Below are 9,046 nucleotides of genomic sequence, written 5' to 3'. Positions count from 1 at the left end.
AAGGTGGCGGCGCTGTAGTCAAACGCAACTGAAAGCTCCGGCCGGCCGCGCCCCCGGCCGCATTGACGGCGACCAGGAAACCATAGAGTTTCTCAATATTAGTGAGAAACTCTATGCAGGAAACGCCCCTGCTTTGCATGCTCAGTCAAGTTATGTTTGTTCTGCAGGAAATACAACTGCGTAACTATATATTACAAGTAGTTAAATAAAAATTTTCTGCGTATTCTACGTCAATTTCACCCTTTCCTATCGAGAACAAAGAAAGTTTAGGTTTATTCAAAGGCAATGCACGGACTAGATTCCTTGTTACATCATTTTGGCTCATATATGTTTTGGCTATCCTACTGCAAATTAGTAGGTATCTTACGTTAAATTGCCGAATAAACTAGTTCATGCTCGGCTAAAATGGCCGATTTCAGAAAATTTGAGGCCATGAATTTGAGGACCTATTTAGAACAAATTTTTGAAACTTTATTTCGGTGTAATTTGTATGCTGCAGTGTTTCTATTGCATGAATTGTTATTGCCGCTGTAAGCACTGGCCTGTGTGCGAAAATAAAGGGACAATGCGGTAGTGGGGCTGTGGCCTGCCAAACTGTAAATGGCACACGCAAACAAGGCACTTAAAAAAGCATTTAACGCAGCAATATAAATACATATTGAATAAATGGTCCGTAAAGGTGCTGCTGCACTCTAGTGTCTGTATTGTCCGCTAGACCACGTATACAACAACATGCTATCTGTCGCTCCCCCTCTGACCTAGTTGTGCCAGGTTTAGGGGTTGAATAAAATAAACGCAAATTTTATTCGCAAATAAACTCAGAGTAAATCACGCACGTATAATCATAAATGGCTTGATCTGTTCATGGTTGGGAATTATGAAAGCAACGAAAAACAATAATTGCAATGAACGCGACACTAATAAAACATAACGAGGGAAATCATGCACAAAATAAATTCAGTAACGTACATATGCGCGACAAATTACTTGAACGTATCAATTGAAATAGAGATTAGCTAGTGCAAAAATGCACATCATTTACAGATTTTATAGTCTCATTTCCATAATTATACTAATTAAAGATGAATAATATCCACCTTCGCACGTAGTCACTGGTCTTGTTACAACGCTGTACCCAAATACATTAGCAGTGAGGATTTCGCTGTGCTGGTCGCAATAAACGCCAGTCGCATTCTTGCGGGGGAATAATGGCCAACGTTACTAGTTTATTCTAGTAACGTTGATAATGGCCTTATCTAGCTGGGCGCGCGGCGGTTGGTTTCGGTTTCGTCCTCCGGGCGCTTCCCTCTTCTTGCGTTCGCGAAACTAATGCGCTCTGTGCGCTTCTCACACTTCTTGCGCCCGCGAAACTTTTAGATGCAGAGCATCTGATTCACTCGCCTTGTCCCTCCGGCGTCGTCGTCGTCGTCGTCGGCGTTGTCCACCCCTCCGCCATTCTCCTCGCCGCGCCAGCTGCGCTCTCCGCCGCTCACCCCCTCTCCTCTCTGATAGCGAACACTCTCTCGCGAGGGGCATTGGATTGGATTGGATTGGATTGGATTTGGATTGGATTGGATTTGATTAAAGTGGATTGTGTTGCGTCATAGCCGCGGCACGTTGCGTCATAACCGCGGCAGACGCGCTGGGGCCGGCGCATGTGCAGTACTCTCTCTTCCGCGGTTTCCTCCCCTTCGGGCGCGCTGCGCATATAACCGGTGTGCCGTTCTCCGGCGAAGCAACATCCACGCTTGGCCCAAACACCTAGAGTCCACGCCGCTTTACAAGTACGCCAACGTCGTCATCGACTGGGACCGGCTTACGCAGTCCCCTCAACGTTATGCGCGCTATAAAACGCGGTCCCTTCGCCGCTCCGCCTATGCGTCGCATCTACACAGGGGTTCCCGCGAGGGGAGATGGTAGTTTTTTATAATGTTTTTTTTTATGTTACTCGTGGATAAACCACACGAATGTAACAACACAAATGGTTTTTTTTTTGTCACTCTATGATCACCCTAAAAAAGTACGACATTTTTTTTTCACGATTAGATTCGTATTCGTTTTATTAACTTATATCAGCAATAAAAAATCGACGCTGGGGGGTCGCATTTGGAGAAAAAAAATGACAATAAAGGGTTAAGAGAGTTAAAAAGATGCCTGTCAGGCCGTCTGTAAAGTCTTCTTTTTATATTGCACACAAACACTTTGAAAGTAAGCACATGGATGGATGAAAAATTATTTTTTATTCTGTGTACCACAAATTGTAGACTGCAGGAAACCGGAAACAATATAACATGTGTTCATTGAGTGTTGGGATCCAATCTTGCGCTATACCTTACAAAGGACACTTAAAATGGAGTTGACGAAAACACCACATAATATACGGTGCATACCCATAGAAAATGACATATGGCACCCCTTATGACATGGCGCTGCTTGTACTCCACTGCCTATGGAAGACCAAGATGGCTGTGAATAACGCAGATGTGAACGCTCGCCCTGTGCACGAAAACACTATTGGAAGTATTCCGTATATTCGAAATATTTTTTGACCCAAGCAGAACCTCCTGAGTGGACGAAAATTCTTGATGTACTCGTATGCCTGAAGAAGGTTTGGTGCGAAGGAATAGCCAAAGTTAGGCTGAAGTGTTTGTGTTGAATTTCTGTATTTTGTCGCAGGCAAGAAAGAAAAAAAAGTTGCAGGTGACATCTACGTATGGGTCTTAAGATGTAAGACAGATAGCGTTACTTCCACAGCCAGGGAGCGTTTTCGAACGCAGTTACTGTATTTACGACATATATGCTTACAAGCACTGAAAGTCAGCGAAGAGAGAAAGACTATCAAGGAGGGTTTTTAATCGCCGTGGCCCAGGAAAGACAAAGTCCGTTTGCCTTTCTGTGGCTTAAGATGTAAGCGTAAAAGGGTGCGCTGGTAGATTGATTGTTGGTCAGTTTGAGCAACAAGGTGTTTATGTCAGTGTTTCAAAGGGTTTATTCTGTGGTGCTTAAGCCGGACTGAACATTTGCTTTTTGCGAAGAGAGAGAGTGTGTATGTATACGGAAGAAATCATTGAGCTTTAGGAAAAAGGGGGTATAAAGGTGGTAGGGAGCTCATGGGTGGAACCTGAAGTCTAGGTTGCCAGATGTAGCAGCTCCTTTCCCCTTGTCCTCTAATCAGCTCGCGCTGACCTTGAGGTAACGAGCTGGTCAAAGCTGTCTCCCATGTCTTGATAGCAGTGGAATATGTGATGTTTGAGTTGTTCTCCTGTGAGCATACGCTTGGACATAGCTAGTTTGCGTGGAAGAGGGTGGACGTTTCTCTGATTTTAGCAGAGTTAGGTTCAGTGTGATGTTCCCAAAAAACATCCTCGCCCACATTGATTTGTAGATACTTGTGTTGGGTTATCCTCCACAGATTTTGCGATTCCTCGGCAGTGAGACCCGAGGGGGAAAAAAATTGTGATCCTAGTCGTAGGATGAGAAGACATTCTTGGCGTTTTTCTTGGAGGGGAGCGTGGTAGTCGGGATCGCAAGGAGCACAGTATGTGAGTTCACGTTCCTCTTGGTCGGTGCCTCGTTCTCTTCCAGACCATTGTGTCTAGACGTCCAGATGACGTTATTAATTTCCTGAATTGTGGAAGGTATAGTATCTTACAGAAGCACTTAGGTATTCTGCCTGCATGCAGCCGGATGTGCTCATCATCGAAAAACATAGATCTAAACTCACGCAAGGAGAGGTGACCAGTCAGTATCAAATGCGCCTCCGTGGAAAGTTCCAAAACCGTGAAAACACAGTATTCGCCCAAGTCGGGCCGTTGGAAAGTACGAAGGCAACAACTTTTGGCGCAAAGTCGACACAGCGTGCACTGTTGTGGCGGTTTTCAGTGTTTCCAAGCGAAGAAATCGTCCGCTAAACTTTTCAGTGAATGCCATCTATAGGAACAGCATCGTTCCTCGTGCCCCATCCTTCCTCGGGATCTCAACGGCGGAGAATCGCAAACTCTGTGCAGGGTACAAACCAGCACATATATCTATCCCCAAATCTAGATAAGCGAAGGTGTTTTATAGAAAACGTTCGACATTAACTTAACCCTGTGCTAAATTCGGGAAGACACCCACTCTCTTCTACGCAGCCTCGTCCTATCCAAGGATATTCTCAGGGGTGAACTAACAAAACTTGTTGCTGAGCTAGTTGGTACATACTTATTAAAGAAAGAAGAAAACGTGGCGCAAGCTAGACGTGGACGAAGAAAACAAGGTAAGACATATACAGGCGCCAGTATATGTCTTACCTTGTTTTCTTCGTCCACGTCTAGTTTGTGCCACGTTTTCTTCTTTCTTTCAGGGGTGAACAATTAAAGCATTACACACTGCAGTTATATCGATTCATCGGAGGCTGTCCTCTGCTGCTTGTCAATTCAAGATTAGCGTGAGCTATAACTGTGGCTTCCTAGACTTTGGGTTAAACCTTGGGGACTACCACCTCTTTATCTCCCATTTTCCAAACTTTTACTAAATCGTACTTAACAAGTGTCGTATAAAAAAAAAGGGTTCCAGTCCACGCTGTGAAGGTGGTTGGACTGCAAAGCTGTAAACGACACACACAACGATTACCCATGCGGCGTCACTTGAATTCGCACACGTGGCACCCGCTCACTGCTACCACCCATTACGCTCTTCGCCTCTCACTCTTCTCTTGATGAATTGAGCAGGGGTTTGTACACTCGCAGCTCGCGCCCTCAAGACCAGCAACGACTGGTGGACAGGGCCCGCCGGGCAGCCAAGGACCAAGGCTTCCTGGACTAAGGAGGCCTCCCACAACGGAACTAATACAGTTAATAAATGTTTATTCCTCCTCCTCCGCAGTGCTCACGCGCCCCGCAGTTGGAACGCGCCGTTTCTGGCGGCCACTTTTGGCGTCTTTCGAGGGGCGACACCGCGTCTGTGGCGCCATATCTCTCACTGCTTTCCCCTCACTCTTGTTTCATGCGTCACCGCCAAAGAGCGCCCTCCCCCTCCCCAGACTCTGAATCCAAACAACCACGTGCTCTCGCTCATCTTCTCTACGCGGGCCCAGCTTCGATCCCTGGTGGTACCAGCAGTTTAATTGTGTAGCCAGGGTGTAGCCAGTAGCCATGCAGTAGTAGCCTGGGATGTATGTTTGTGTAGCCAGTAGTAGCCTGGAAGTTCTCTGCTGACGAGGACACGAAAATCTCCTTGGCGGATTAGAGCAGTAAAACCAGAACGTGCAGTCAGGCCAGGGCGGTTCAGAATAAACACTTTTAAACCCTGGCACCCTCGCCTTGTCGCTCAAACTGACCAGTAACAGTACTCAGCCGCAACTTTTCATGCTCATACTTTGGGCCACACAAAGCGTAGATGGCCTACGCCGCTTCTGTTCCACGGTGATTAAAAACAGTTGCGCCTAGCCTAGCTCTCGTCATTGGACTTGACTGCTTGTAAAACATAAATGCTAAATGCAGCAACACCGTTTCAAAATGCTCCCTCGACTTGTGATGAGGACCCATTCCCTCCAATTAATTCTCCTGACCAGTGGATGGAGGCGTTGGGCCGCTCGGACCCCCCAGCTCCAGAAGGAGCTCGTGACTCGAGCGGCTGAAGTCGTCGCAACCCTCCGGGTCGTGCCCACCGCGCCCTAACCCTTTATGTGAATAAAGTTATTTCTCTCTCTCTCTCTCTCGACGCCGGAGTAACGCTATCGCGTAAGTCCTTAACGTAGATCTCACCTGCGACTTATTCATTTTCTGAAATGCTTGAAAAAAAAAAAAAAAAGAAAGCGGACAAAGACATCCGCGCCCCGGGTGGGATCCGAGCCCACGACCTTCAGAATACCGCTGTGATGCCGTAAGAACTATACTACGGAGGAGGATTGGCTCCCTTCCTCTTTCTTGGGTATTTGAATTGTTTCAACGTAATTGCATGCTGCACTTGAGGATGGTAGCCAGCGCCGCTCGGACAACTTGGGGCGCGTTATGGCGTTATGCCTCTGCTGGCGCATACCCGACAGTTGCTGCTATATGTAGAGCAAAAAGAGACATACCCACAGAGGAGCCCGTACCCGCAGTCGGGTACTGAAAAGCGCTCTATAAGCGTGGCACATGTGATACACCAAGCAATCAACGAATTGCTACACCAGTTACTTTGAGCGCTAGGAGTGTAGACCACATGAAATCTGTGGCAGCACTCTAAATACTGCGTGCGTCAGCAGAAGCCTACCAGAGTGTTACATGCTCACAGAAGCATTACCGCTGTGGGGGGAGTGGCCACGCTTTAGAAGCCCGAATGCATGCTGGATTTCGCACAATATCCTGTGGTTGACGAAGCCACACCCTCTGTTAATGTTTTTACAGCTACGACTAATAGCTCTGATGGCAGAGTATATGTGTTGGGCCCTTATTCGCTGTCGTTAATTTGTACCTTCGTATAGTTCCCGAAAGAAGGGGAGGGGTGAGACACGACGACAGGCCAAAGGAACGGGTGCGCACAAAGTGCGATGAAGTAAACAAACGCCTTCCTCTACACAGAATGTCACTCGCATCATTTTTTATTCGCCAGAAGACTGGTAGGGCGCGGTAGGGGATGTTAATCACACGCCGTCCAACGTTAGGGTGAAGTACTTCAGAGTTGAGATCACAGTCGGAAATGAGGTCTCCAGCTTCCAGGGCAGATAGGAGAGCTCGCCACCAGTCGAAAACTGTCCTTCAAACTCCAAGATGTGCCGCGTGGTCATGAAGGTGTTCAGAGTAAGGCAGTCGACGAATGCATTTGCCGCGTGCCTTATCCTGACATGCGCATCACGAGATGCGCAGAGTATGTTTAACAGCAGCCGGGTTTTGCCTCGCGGGGATCTGTCCTGAGCGTCCACAATTGACCTCAGCTGACAGACGGCTTCGGCGGGGTCGGCCACTATGTGAAGAGAAACACGAAGTAGTTCCGGCAGGTGACGTAAGATTGAGCAAACAACGGTGTTGCCTCCCAGGCCCTGCACGTGCAAGCTTTCGAGCTTCTTGCAGGCTCGCAGTACGCGAAGCGAATCGTCCGGAAGCTTGCTTACGTCGATGTGGACGTGCCGCAGTGTCTCCCTGAAGCTCAACATCAGCTGCGTGAATAGCTGCGTGCCCATGACCAGACCGGGAACTTCCAAATGCTCGAGTAAGGGTGGCGTGCGGAATTGCCGGTTTCGCAACCATTCTCCACAATGGTCGATCACGCGCAGCGACCTGAGTCGCAGGAAGCCCTGAAGAGCCTGGGCCATGCTGACGTTGCTTTCGTTCCAAACCGAGCCGATTTTTAGCGATACGAGGCTCGGGCAGCTCTTTGACACTTGAATTAATCCGGCGGTGGAGATCACACTCACCGATAAATGACGAAGGTGGACCAGCCTCTTGATACAGGTCCAGCTTTTGCTGCGAGAAATTTGCTGCAAGTTAAGCTCGAGACATTCAAGTTGAGGGCAGCTGCAACATATCTGGTGCAGAGCATCGTCGTGAATCTGCAGGTGATCCCTGGTCACGAGCCTCTTGAGATGATGAAGCGTTTCCAGCCTGCGGACATCGTTTGCGGCCAGCCTGTACCGGCCCAAGAGCACGATGGTTCTGAGGGACTCGCAATGTTCAAGGATGACCGGCACGGCTTGATGCGAAAGTCCACTGCCGGGTATCACCAGGTGCTTCAAGACCCGAAATCCAGTTGACGCCGAGGCTATGATGTCCCAGTCGACGACTTCCGTGGTTATTTGCAGGCTGTGCAACATGGTGGCGCGTTCGAGGGTTCTCGTCACTCGCTGCGGATGGGCGGTAAGCCATGGGTCGATGCAAAGCACGGTGAAGAAGGACGGGTCCGAAGCCAGCTGCATCCATCGCTGGGAAACCCGGATGATTTCTTCAAGGACTTTCTTAGGTAGATATGAAAATATCATGAGAATCACCTCCGGAGGCAAGTCATCGAATTCCATGGCGGACCCTAACAACGCAGCGCGCGTGCAGGTTCCTTTTCTTCCTCGCCGTCTTTTGACGTTTGTCACGAGATATTACGCTCGTGTTGATGACGCTGGCGACGGCGTTGTTTGTTTGTTTGTTTTAACACGAAAGTGTTTTATGGCGGGGTACACAATCCTAACCGACGTCATATCGGTCACGGAAATGACATCACCAAAAAAAGTTCCATTGGCGCGGCTAGGTTTCGAGCCTACGATCACTCCGGCCGCAACGGGAGGTGTGAAGCGCTCTACCGGCTGAGCCACAAAGTCTTTTTTTTTTTTCTTTATTGCCTGCTTGGCGACAACACAAAACGCACTGCCCAGTACACAAATTAGTAGCTCCAGCCACCAATCGGCTGAAGGGAATGACTTAAAACATCTTAAATTGCGCTAGAACATCCAGAATGGGTAACCACTCACGTTCTTCCGACCTGACTCTATAAACTTCTCTTATATAAGCAACACTTTCAATGAAGTACTCTTGAACTGTGCGAGCATCCTCTGCGGCATTTTGAACCGCCATGCGAGTTTTCCACAGAATGCAGACTAAGTGCCATGAACATATCATAGGGCACGCCTCCATCATTGTTTACGGGCAAAAAGCGAATGCCATAAGGCGTTAATGGTAAGTCTTTTTTCAAGGTTCGTTGGAGGATGCCTCAGTGGAATACCGAATCCCAACAGTCTAGAAATATGTGCTCAATTGTTTCCAGCTTTTTGCATAATCGACAGTTGAGTGTCCATAGGTGTACATATAGTCCTTTTTCCTGCAGCCAGGGTTTTACCGGTTGCGTGCCGTTACGAAGTTTAAAGAAGAAAGATTTAACAGATGAACGTACTGGCATTCGTTTTACTCTTTTTGGAACATCTTTTCCTGAACCCACTGCATACAACTGACGATAAACCGGAACAGGTAGACACACATCAATTATATCTTTGTACAAACGTTTCCGCGGTACACTACTCAAATACTCCGCGAAAAACCTAGCCCTTAAAATCCTAAAAGCATCCACGACTTCACGCAAGAACCCACGCACACGTACACATCGC

This window comes from Haemaphysalis longicornis, unplaced genomic scaffold (assembly GCF_048455015.1).
Source record: "Haemaphysalis longicornis isolate Haplotype H1 unplaced genomic scaffold, Haemaphysalis longicornis Haplotype H1 scaffold_1, whole genome shotgun sequence".
In the NCBI taxonomy this organism is placed as follows: Eukaryota; Metazoa; Arthropoda; class Arachnida; order Ixodida; family Ixodidae; genus Haemaphysalis; species Haemaphysalis longicornis.
The sequence above is the reverse complement of the archived record's forward strand: the minus strand, read 5'-3'. Positions refer to the sequence as shown.